A 9,011-nucleotide genomic window follows, 5' to 3' on the forward strand; every position below is an offset into this window, starting at 1 on the left:
TTTATTTTTAAACTTTACATAATTGTATTAGTTTTGCCAAATATCAAAATGAATCCGCCACAGGTATACATGTGTTCCCCATCCCGAACCCTCCTCCCTCCTCCCTCCCCATACCATCCCTCTATTTTTAAAACTTCTTAAAATACTCATCATATTTAAATTATTTAAAAATTAAATTATCATATTTAGTTATATGTGTAAAGAAAATGACATTGAATAGATGATGATCTATACAGAATTAAATTTTTAGCAAGTACAATAAAGATAATATACAAAATTCTGATGTGAAAAAAACTAACAATGAGAAAGTAATAAAAGCAAAATTGGATATAAATTTAAAAATAGTGTAACCACATAACATTTTAATTAACTCATTTGCTACATAATTTTCATTGTTCTCTATTGTAAATGGAAACACCTTTCTATTTTAAATGTCCCACCTATTTAGACACAGTGGTACACAAGATGTTATACAGTTTACATATGAGCAAAGAAATTGTCAGTGAAAGGATGAATGTGTAGTTCATTCCTTATTTATAATTAACTTAATTCCTTGAGAGAGGAGGAAAAATTTAATCAGATTTACAAAGACTTTTACTTTCTGGAAAATTGGCCCTCTTGCTAAGTTACTGAAGTCATTATGGGTAATGAACTAATTTGATTTGATCTACTATTTTTCTCCAGAGTTTCTTCATAGCATTAATCATCTCAGAATTTCTTAGACTGTAGATTAATGGGTTCAGCATGGGGGTTATGACTGTATAAAACACATTCAACAATTTGTCAATGAGGAAGGTTGTCACTGGTCTTAAATATATGAAAATACAAAGGGAATAAAGAAGACAACCACAGTGATGTGGGAACCACAGGTCTGGGGGACTTTCTGCCTCCCTTCCTGACTCAGGTTCTTCAGAGAGTGCAGGATGACTCCATAGAGGACAAGTAAGAGCAGAAAGATGATAAAGCAGATCAGACCTCCATTGGCCAGCACTACAATGTTGATGACATAGGTGTCAGTACAGATGAGTTTCAATAAGGGGTACATGTCACATGTAAAGTGATCAATGACATTGGGGCCACAGAATGGGACATAAACAGTGCTAAGTTGAATTACTGAGTGCAGAAAGCCTCCAACCCAGGACACCACCAGCATCACAACACACACCTTCTTCCTCATGATCACCAAATAATGCAAGGGCTTGCAGATGGCCACATAGCGGTCACAGGCCATGACCAGCAGAAATGATCTATAAACATCTGAGTCATACAAGATTCAAAGGCTGTGATATTTTCCCCAAAGAGTAAGTCTGAAATCAGTCTGGGGGTTATAGAAGAGGCATCCATAAATGATAAGCTGGCAAGAAAAAAATACAGCAGTGAGTTCAGGGACTTACTGACAGTTATAGTCACAATAATGAGCAGGTTGCCCACCACTGTCAAAATGTAGAAAACCAAGAACATAACAAAAAGGATTTTCTGCTCCTTTGGATTATGTGTGAGGCCCAGGAGGACAAAGTAAGTTACATTATTTCTTGGTTCCATCTATTCTGGACAGGAGTTGACCTCACATATTAGAAGCAGTTTACCTACAAAACAAAGGGGAAAAGTTTTAAATGTACTAAAATCCTATCTTCTGTTTATCCTTTCAATTAGAAAATATGCATACAGAATCTGCTTGTGCCCAGTGGGTCATAGACATTGTGATGTCCAGCTGAATCACTCATAGTTCCTTAGATTCAATGATATGACACAAAATGAGGAATCAGAAAGTTGCAGACATACATAATAGGCGCCAAGATACAGATACTCTCAAAATGCTAAATATCACAGAGGACAAATATATCAATCAGACTAGAATCAGAGAAATCTTCCCAGAAGTGACTTAGCTGAGTTTTAAAGGTAAAGTTAAATAACAAAAAAAGATGGGGAAGGAATTCCAGGAAAAGTATATCATTTATAAAGTCACAAAAGTATAACACTAGAGACCCACTTAAGTTAACATATTCCTTGTGAATAGATCAAACTATGAATATAAAGTGACTGCCCAGAATTTTCTCAAAACTTCCTGAGACTTCTTTCTTAGAGTTTGTAGTGATATTCCTTCTAAACAATGAATACTGAGGCAGTCCAAATTTGTGTCTCCAGCCCCTATCTCTAGCCTCATTTTAATATAAGCAGCACTTCCAATTTTGAATATTTACAGTTAGACATCAATTTAGTACATATAATGCAAAATTTTCTACAATATAAAAGATGTCCCCCATCTTGCTAAAAGGCATCACTATTCAATGTAACTGTTCAGACAAAGCTTTGCACAGTGTTATCATTCTCTTTTTGCTTTCATATTATTTACTGATAACTGTATGAAATATAGTTGACTATACTTTCCAAATATGTCACTAATGTGATCATTCCCTTCCCCTCATTTTTCCTGGTCCAGAGCAGTAACCTCCTGCTACTTTTCTCCATTTGAGGAGGGGGGGAGTGGAGAGGGTTGTACACCAATTTGTTCTCTTGAAGCAACTCAAATTACATTCTTATATCTTGTTCCAGTTATATCACTCACCTGCTCAAAATTCTTATTCTATCAAATGTAATAGATAACAATTAATATTTACAGTAACAAACCCATAATCACATTTTCCCAGTTGATGAAGCTAAGGCTAAGAATACTCCTTTAATTTTCCTAAGGGTACACATTTCTACGTGATAAAACAAGAATTGGAAACTAAGTTTGATACCTTTCAAAACAGCTTAAATTCTTGCATAAAAAAGTCCATAATTGTGAACCATGTTTCCCAACATTTACTGTTAGTCTTACCTTGTTGGAACGTATTCAAAACCAGAAGGAAAAGTTTTTAAATCATTCCTAAAGATCTTGACCTTTTTCTTTAATCCAATATGACAAAAGAGGGCAAAAGGTTGCAATATTACCTGAGGATATGCTTGATTTCATTCAGCTGTCTGTTCATTTCTTCCATGGATTCTCCCATTTATTCAGAAGAATGTTTTATTTGCACTTTAGATTGTTTAAAAGAAATTCCATGGTACCCAAAAAATAAAAGTTTACCATGTTAAGATAATTTGTCAGAAAACTATGCAAATTCTAGGTTTATATAGGAAGAACAACAAGGTATTTCCAGGAAAATTTGTTTCTAGTAAATTTTTTCATAACTTCAAGATAGAAAAAAATCCGTGAATTGCTTAACACTTCTCATTTTGTCACATTGGTACAGCCAAACTAGTTGACTTAAGATTTTGAGAAAAATTCTTCTGCTGTCCTTTACATATTTTAGTGCAATATTTTAAGCCTAACAAATGACCTCCTGAAACTTTTACATCAGTTCCTAAAAGAACATCATCTATTTTCCCAAAAGAGACAAAGATCACTTTTATCCCTTCTAACCATACTTAACATTATGTCTTAGAAGTGGAATGTATCCGATATTGATTATTTCTTAATTAAATTCACTGGGACTTTCCATTAAATTTAAAAAATACATCTGTATGTAAAGATGTGTGCTGTGCAGTTGTATCTGTCTTCTTTGTGACCCAATGGACTCCTCTGTCCATGGGGATTCTCTGGCAAGAATACTGGAGTGGGTTGGCATGCCCTCCTCCAGGGGATCTTTCCACATCAGGGATTGACACCAGGTCTCCCACATTGCAAACAGATTCTTTGCTATCTGAGCCACCAGAGAAGACCCTATGCAAAGATACTACCAATAAAAGACAGATATTTAGGGTGGAGTAGCAAAGGTGGTATAATAGAAAGACCCTGGGTTCATGTCCTCCCCTGGGAACATTGAAATTCCGACTATTTACAGAGTGACCATTTTTGAGAACGACTTGATGAGTGGCAGAAAATTTCCACTATTAATTAAGATATAAAAGGGCCATTGCAGGTTAGGTAGGAGTGACAAATATAGTGTATAGGCAACTCCCATAACTTGGGTAGGAAGTACAAAAATGAGAGGATAATCCAGTTGAAGAGGCTCCCCAAAGGAGCAAAGTGGTCTGAGCCCCATATTAAGCAACTCATACTGGAGGTCCTGCACTACAAAGATGAGCCCCAAAAACATTTGACATTGAAAGCCAGTGGGGTTAACTTTGGTGAGAACCAGAGGTCTTGAGAAATAAAGACTCCAGATTTAAAGGTCACACACAGACAAGACCTCTTTCAGAAATAGCTATTTGAATGGAGACTGAGTCAGATGTACTTGAAGACCTTCCCAGAGGGGTAAAAGGAAGTTGGGATTCATACTGGGGATATAGATGTTGGCAGCACCAGTTTGGGGGAGATAGCCCATAAAAAGATCACTGTTAATGGTAAACACCATACAGAAACCCTCCCTCTGTCTTCTTAGCGGTGGGGGCCAGGCCCAGCCAGCAGTCAGACAAAACAAACCCTTAGCAGGCTCCAGACCAAGCAGCTAGCTGGGCAAGAAAATAGCCATGTACCAACAGGCTAGCTATCACAGAACTCCTTGAACCCCTAGCTGAGATGAGACCCAAGAACATACACCAGTTAGCCAGCACCAGGACCATCCTCATCCACCAGGGCACCAACCTGGGATAATATGGGCTCCTCTCTGTCCATCTGTTGACCAAAACCAGATGAGAACCCCTAGGCCCAGATATATTGTCTAGGACACTGCTCCACTTACCATTGGATTTGTAACAGGCACAGAAGGCAATGTGTCATGTCCATGAATGTAGGGTATATTCATGATGAAGAAAGATTCTGCATATTGATAAACGATTGTGATTATACAACTGTATGTACTTTGCCAAAATATCCAAGATATAACTAAAATGATGAATGATGTACTGTAAAATCACGTACTATGTAAAGATGAGTTTGGGTAAACTCCGGGACTTGGTGGTAGACAGGGAGGCCTGGCATGCTGTGATTCATGGGGTTGCAAACAGTTGGACAAAACTGAGTGACTGAACTGAGCTGAACTGAAAGATGAAAAATAAAAATATTTCCAACATTGAAATAACAGACACTTTAGTTCAGTTCAGTCGCTCAGTCGTGTCTGACTCTTTGTGACCCCATGAATCGCAGCACGCCAGGCCTCCCTGTCCATCACCAACTTCTAGAGTTCATTCAAACTCACATCCATCGAGTCGGTGATGCCATCCAGCCATCTCATCCTCTGTCGTCCCCTATTCCTCCTGCCCCCAATCCCTCCCAGCATCAGAGTCTTTTCCAATGAGTCAACTCTTCACATGAGGTGGCCAAAGTACTGGAGTTTCAGCTTTAGCATCATTCCTTCAAAAGAAATCCCAGGGCTGATCTCCTTCAGAATGGACTGGCTGGATCTCCTTGCAGTCCAAGGGACTCTCAAGAGTCTTCTCCAACACCACAGTTCAAAAGCATCAATTCCTCAGTGCTCAGCTTTGTTCACAGTCCAACTCTCACATTCATACACGACCACTGGAAAAACCATAGCCTTGACTAAATTGACCTTTGTTGGCAAAGTAATGTCTCTGCTTTTCAATATGCTATCTAGGTTGGTCATAACTTTTCTTCCAAGGAGTAAGCTTAGAATATGTAATTAAGGTCAATACTATTTATAATATCATCTAAAAATAAAAATGACTACATTTACAGTGAAACAAACTAGATTTATATGAACATCAAAGGAGACTTAAGTGAAAAGACAGATCCACTATGTAAGAATTCTCATTTTTTTATGTAAGATATTCTCAATATGTAAGAATATCTCAAGACAAAAATATTTTGTAAAGCAATTCTCATAGAAAACACTAACTAAATTTAGTTTTCCTTAGATTAGCTTATTGAAATTCAATTTTAAAATATAAACAAGCAAGAGTAGACATAGTTTTGTTAAAGAATAGTAATGGAGAAGTCTTAACCTAATTCAGTATCAAAGTATATTTTAAATCAAATACAATTACATCATGTTAAATATCACATGAATAGAGATTCATGGATAATAATAGTAATTTGAATTGGATCCAAACACATACTCTATTTTAGACTATAAAGTTGGGATATCAAAGACATTGGGAAAATAATTATGCATTGATAAAAATAGCCATCAACAAAATAATTAAAACTTGGTCACTATTTAACTCCTTATGTAAAATTAATGCATAGATGGTTCAAAAATTGAAATGAAAAACATAAAACAAGAAGACTTCACAAATTGTATTGAGAACTGTGGGAAAATATTTTGGTAAAATTGAAATAGGAAAATTATTTCTAAACAAGGCATAAAATCCAAAGAAAATATTGATAGATTTGACTATGCAAATGTGAACATATTTCTAGAGGACCAAAATATTCTGCACAGTATAAATACATCAAGAATAATCACAAGATAGAAATGCAATAATTAAAATACATGGTAAAAGGTATAATTTCTTTAATATATAATTAAATTGTAAAAATCAGTATGAAAATATCAGCAATTAAATAAAATATATAATATTCATTAATAAGCAATTGATGAAAAAAGAAATAACTTTAAACAGTTAAAGAGATGCCAAAATTCAATTATATTTACATATTTATGATTAAAGTATACAAGTGAACCATAACTCCTTTAATCAGATGTGTGTGTTTGCATGTGTGCTTAGTCATGTCCTACTCTTTGCAACCCCATGTGTTGCAGTCTGCCAGGCTCCTCTGTTCATGGTATTTTTCCAGGCAAGAGTACTGGAGTGGGTTGCCATTTCCTTCTCCAGGGGATCTTCCCAGCCCAAGAATCAAACCCATGTCTCCTGCATCTCCTGCTTTGAAAGGCAGATCCTTTATCACTGAGCCACTTGGAAAGCCAATCAGATGTCAGATACACCCGTTTATCAAGCCTTGGTTGTTCAGAATGTGGTAAAATGTATTTTCCAGAATTAGGGGAGTGGTGGGTTTGGTATAAGCACGTGAATGACATTTTGGCAATAACTATGAGCATCAGCATTTTGAATAAATATGCCAAATGAACTAACAATTCCACTTCTAGGATTCGTACTTACAAAATCTCAAAAAGATTTCATTGTAGAGTCATACATCATAGAAAAAGATGGGAAAAACCTAAAGATGACTGGATACCTAGATTTTAGTGTTTTTTTATGAAGAATTTAAGCAGTACAATGAAAGTAAAATGAGTTAACTCTACATTGTCTGTTATGTAAAGATCTTCTGGAGGCTCAGAAGTAAAATAGAAAATTTATACACAGAGACATGAACACACACATATATGAAATCATGTTTCCATTTGTAGTATTATTTGTTGAAGAATCTCAGGAGTGACTAGAGTAGTATAGTGACTAGATCTGAAAGGAATGGAAGACTCTGGTGTGGCAAGTATAGGATTTCATTTTGTACTATTCCATTTGCATGAATTCTAAAGTTTCTTATTATACATCATACTTTAAATTTTTATTTTAAAACTTAAAATATGACATTAAAATTTCATCAGTAAAGCAAATGAAACTGAATACAGAGAACAGCCTACATATAAATATTTTAATCAGAATAATAAGAAAAGATACAAGATTCGGATATAAAATCAAACTAAGAATATGAAAGTAAATACAAAAATTACTTAAAAATTAGTGCAATTCTATAAAATTTTATTATCTAATTAATTACAAGTTCTTTACTGACTACTTAATATGATTTTCTAGGTCCAGTGATAAGCCATCCATCATATAGTTTACATTTGAGTAGGGAAACTGTCACAGAGAGCATGAACATATAGTTCATTCTTTAATTATAATTAACTTAATTGTTTGAGAAAAAAAGAAAATTTACATCAGATTCATGAAGACTTACATTCTAAGGACTGGCTGTAATGTTAATTTTTCATGATGAATAATGCATTTATTTAATACTTGATCTACCTTTTTTTCTCCAGAGCGTCTTCATATCATTTGTGATCTCAGAATTTCTTAGACTGTAGATTAATGGATTCAAAATAGGGGTTATGATTTTATAAAACACACTTAGTAATTTGTCAATAGAGAAGGTGGTAAAGGGTCTTGCATATATGAAAATACAGGGAACAAAAAAGCAGACAACCACTGTGACGAGGGAACCACATGTCTAGAGGGCTTTCCTCCTCCATTCCTGACTCAGGTTCTTCAGAGTGGGCAAGATGACTCCATTGGAGACAAGTAAGAGCAGAAACACAATAAAGCAAATCAGTCCTCCATTGGCCACAGCTAAGTAGCCAATGACGTAGGTGTCAGTACAGGTGAGTTTCAATAAGGGGTACATGTCACACCTAAAGTGATCAATGACATTGGGGCCACAGAATGGGAGCCTGTAAATAGTGCTAAGTTGAATTACTGAGTGCACAAAACCTCCTGTGCAGGACAGCACCAGCAGAACAACACACACCCTCTGTCTCATGGACACCAAATAATGCAAGGGCTTACAGATGGCCACAAAGAGGTCATAGGCCATTGCTAAAAGAAGAAAGACCTCTCACCCACCAAAAATGTGCTGTATAAACAGCTGAATCATGCAGTATTCAAAGGATATGATATTTTCCACAAAGAACAAGTCTGATATCAACCTGGTTGTAATACAAGAGGAATAAGTGACATCCATAAATGATAAGCAACCAAGAAAAAAAAATGCATTGGTGAGTTCAGGGTATTACTGAAAGTTACAGTCACAGTAATGATCAGGTTGCCCATCACTGTCAAAATGTAGAAGAGCAAGAACATAATAAAAAGGACTTTCTGCTCCTTTGGATTCTGTGTGAGGCCCAGGAGGACAAAGCAAGTTACATTGTTCCTTGTTTCCATCTACTCTGGACAGGAGTTGAGTTTACATATTATGAAGCAGTTTACCTAGAAAACAAGTGGGAAAGCTTTTAAAACAGACTTAAATTTTGCTTTCTATTTATACATTCAAATGAAAGAGGTGTATGGAATATCTATTTGTGTACAGTAGGTCATAGACAACATTGTAATACCCTGGTTGATTAAGTTCCCTACACTCAATGATAAGTATCAGAAAATTCCAGATC

The 9,011-nt window shown here is 35.7% G+C and overlaps 2 pseudogenes; both read right to left on the reverse strand.

Moving 5' to 3' along the window:
• Window positions 1–638: 638 nt before the first annotated feature.
• Window positions 639–1,542, reverse strand: LOC113882251 (annotated as a pseudogene).
• A 6,313-nt stretch (window positions 1,543–7,855) lies between these two features.
• Window positions 7,856–8,787, reverse strand: LOC113882252 (annotated as a pseudogene).
• Window positions 8,788–9,011: the final 224 nt, after the last annotated feature.

This window comes from Bos indicus x Bos taurus, chromosome 23, assembly GCF_003369695.1.
Source record: "Bos indicus x Bos taurus breed Angus x Brahman F1 hybrid chromosome 23, Bos_hybrid_MaternalHap_v2.0, whole genome shotgun sequence".
In the NCBI taxonomy this organism is placed as follows: Eukaryota; Metazoa; Chordata; class Mammalia; order Artiodactyla; family Bovidae; genus Bos; species Bos indicus x Bos taurus.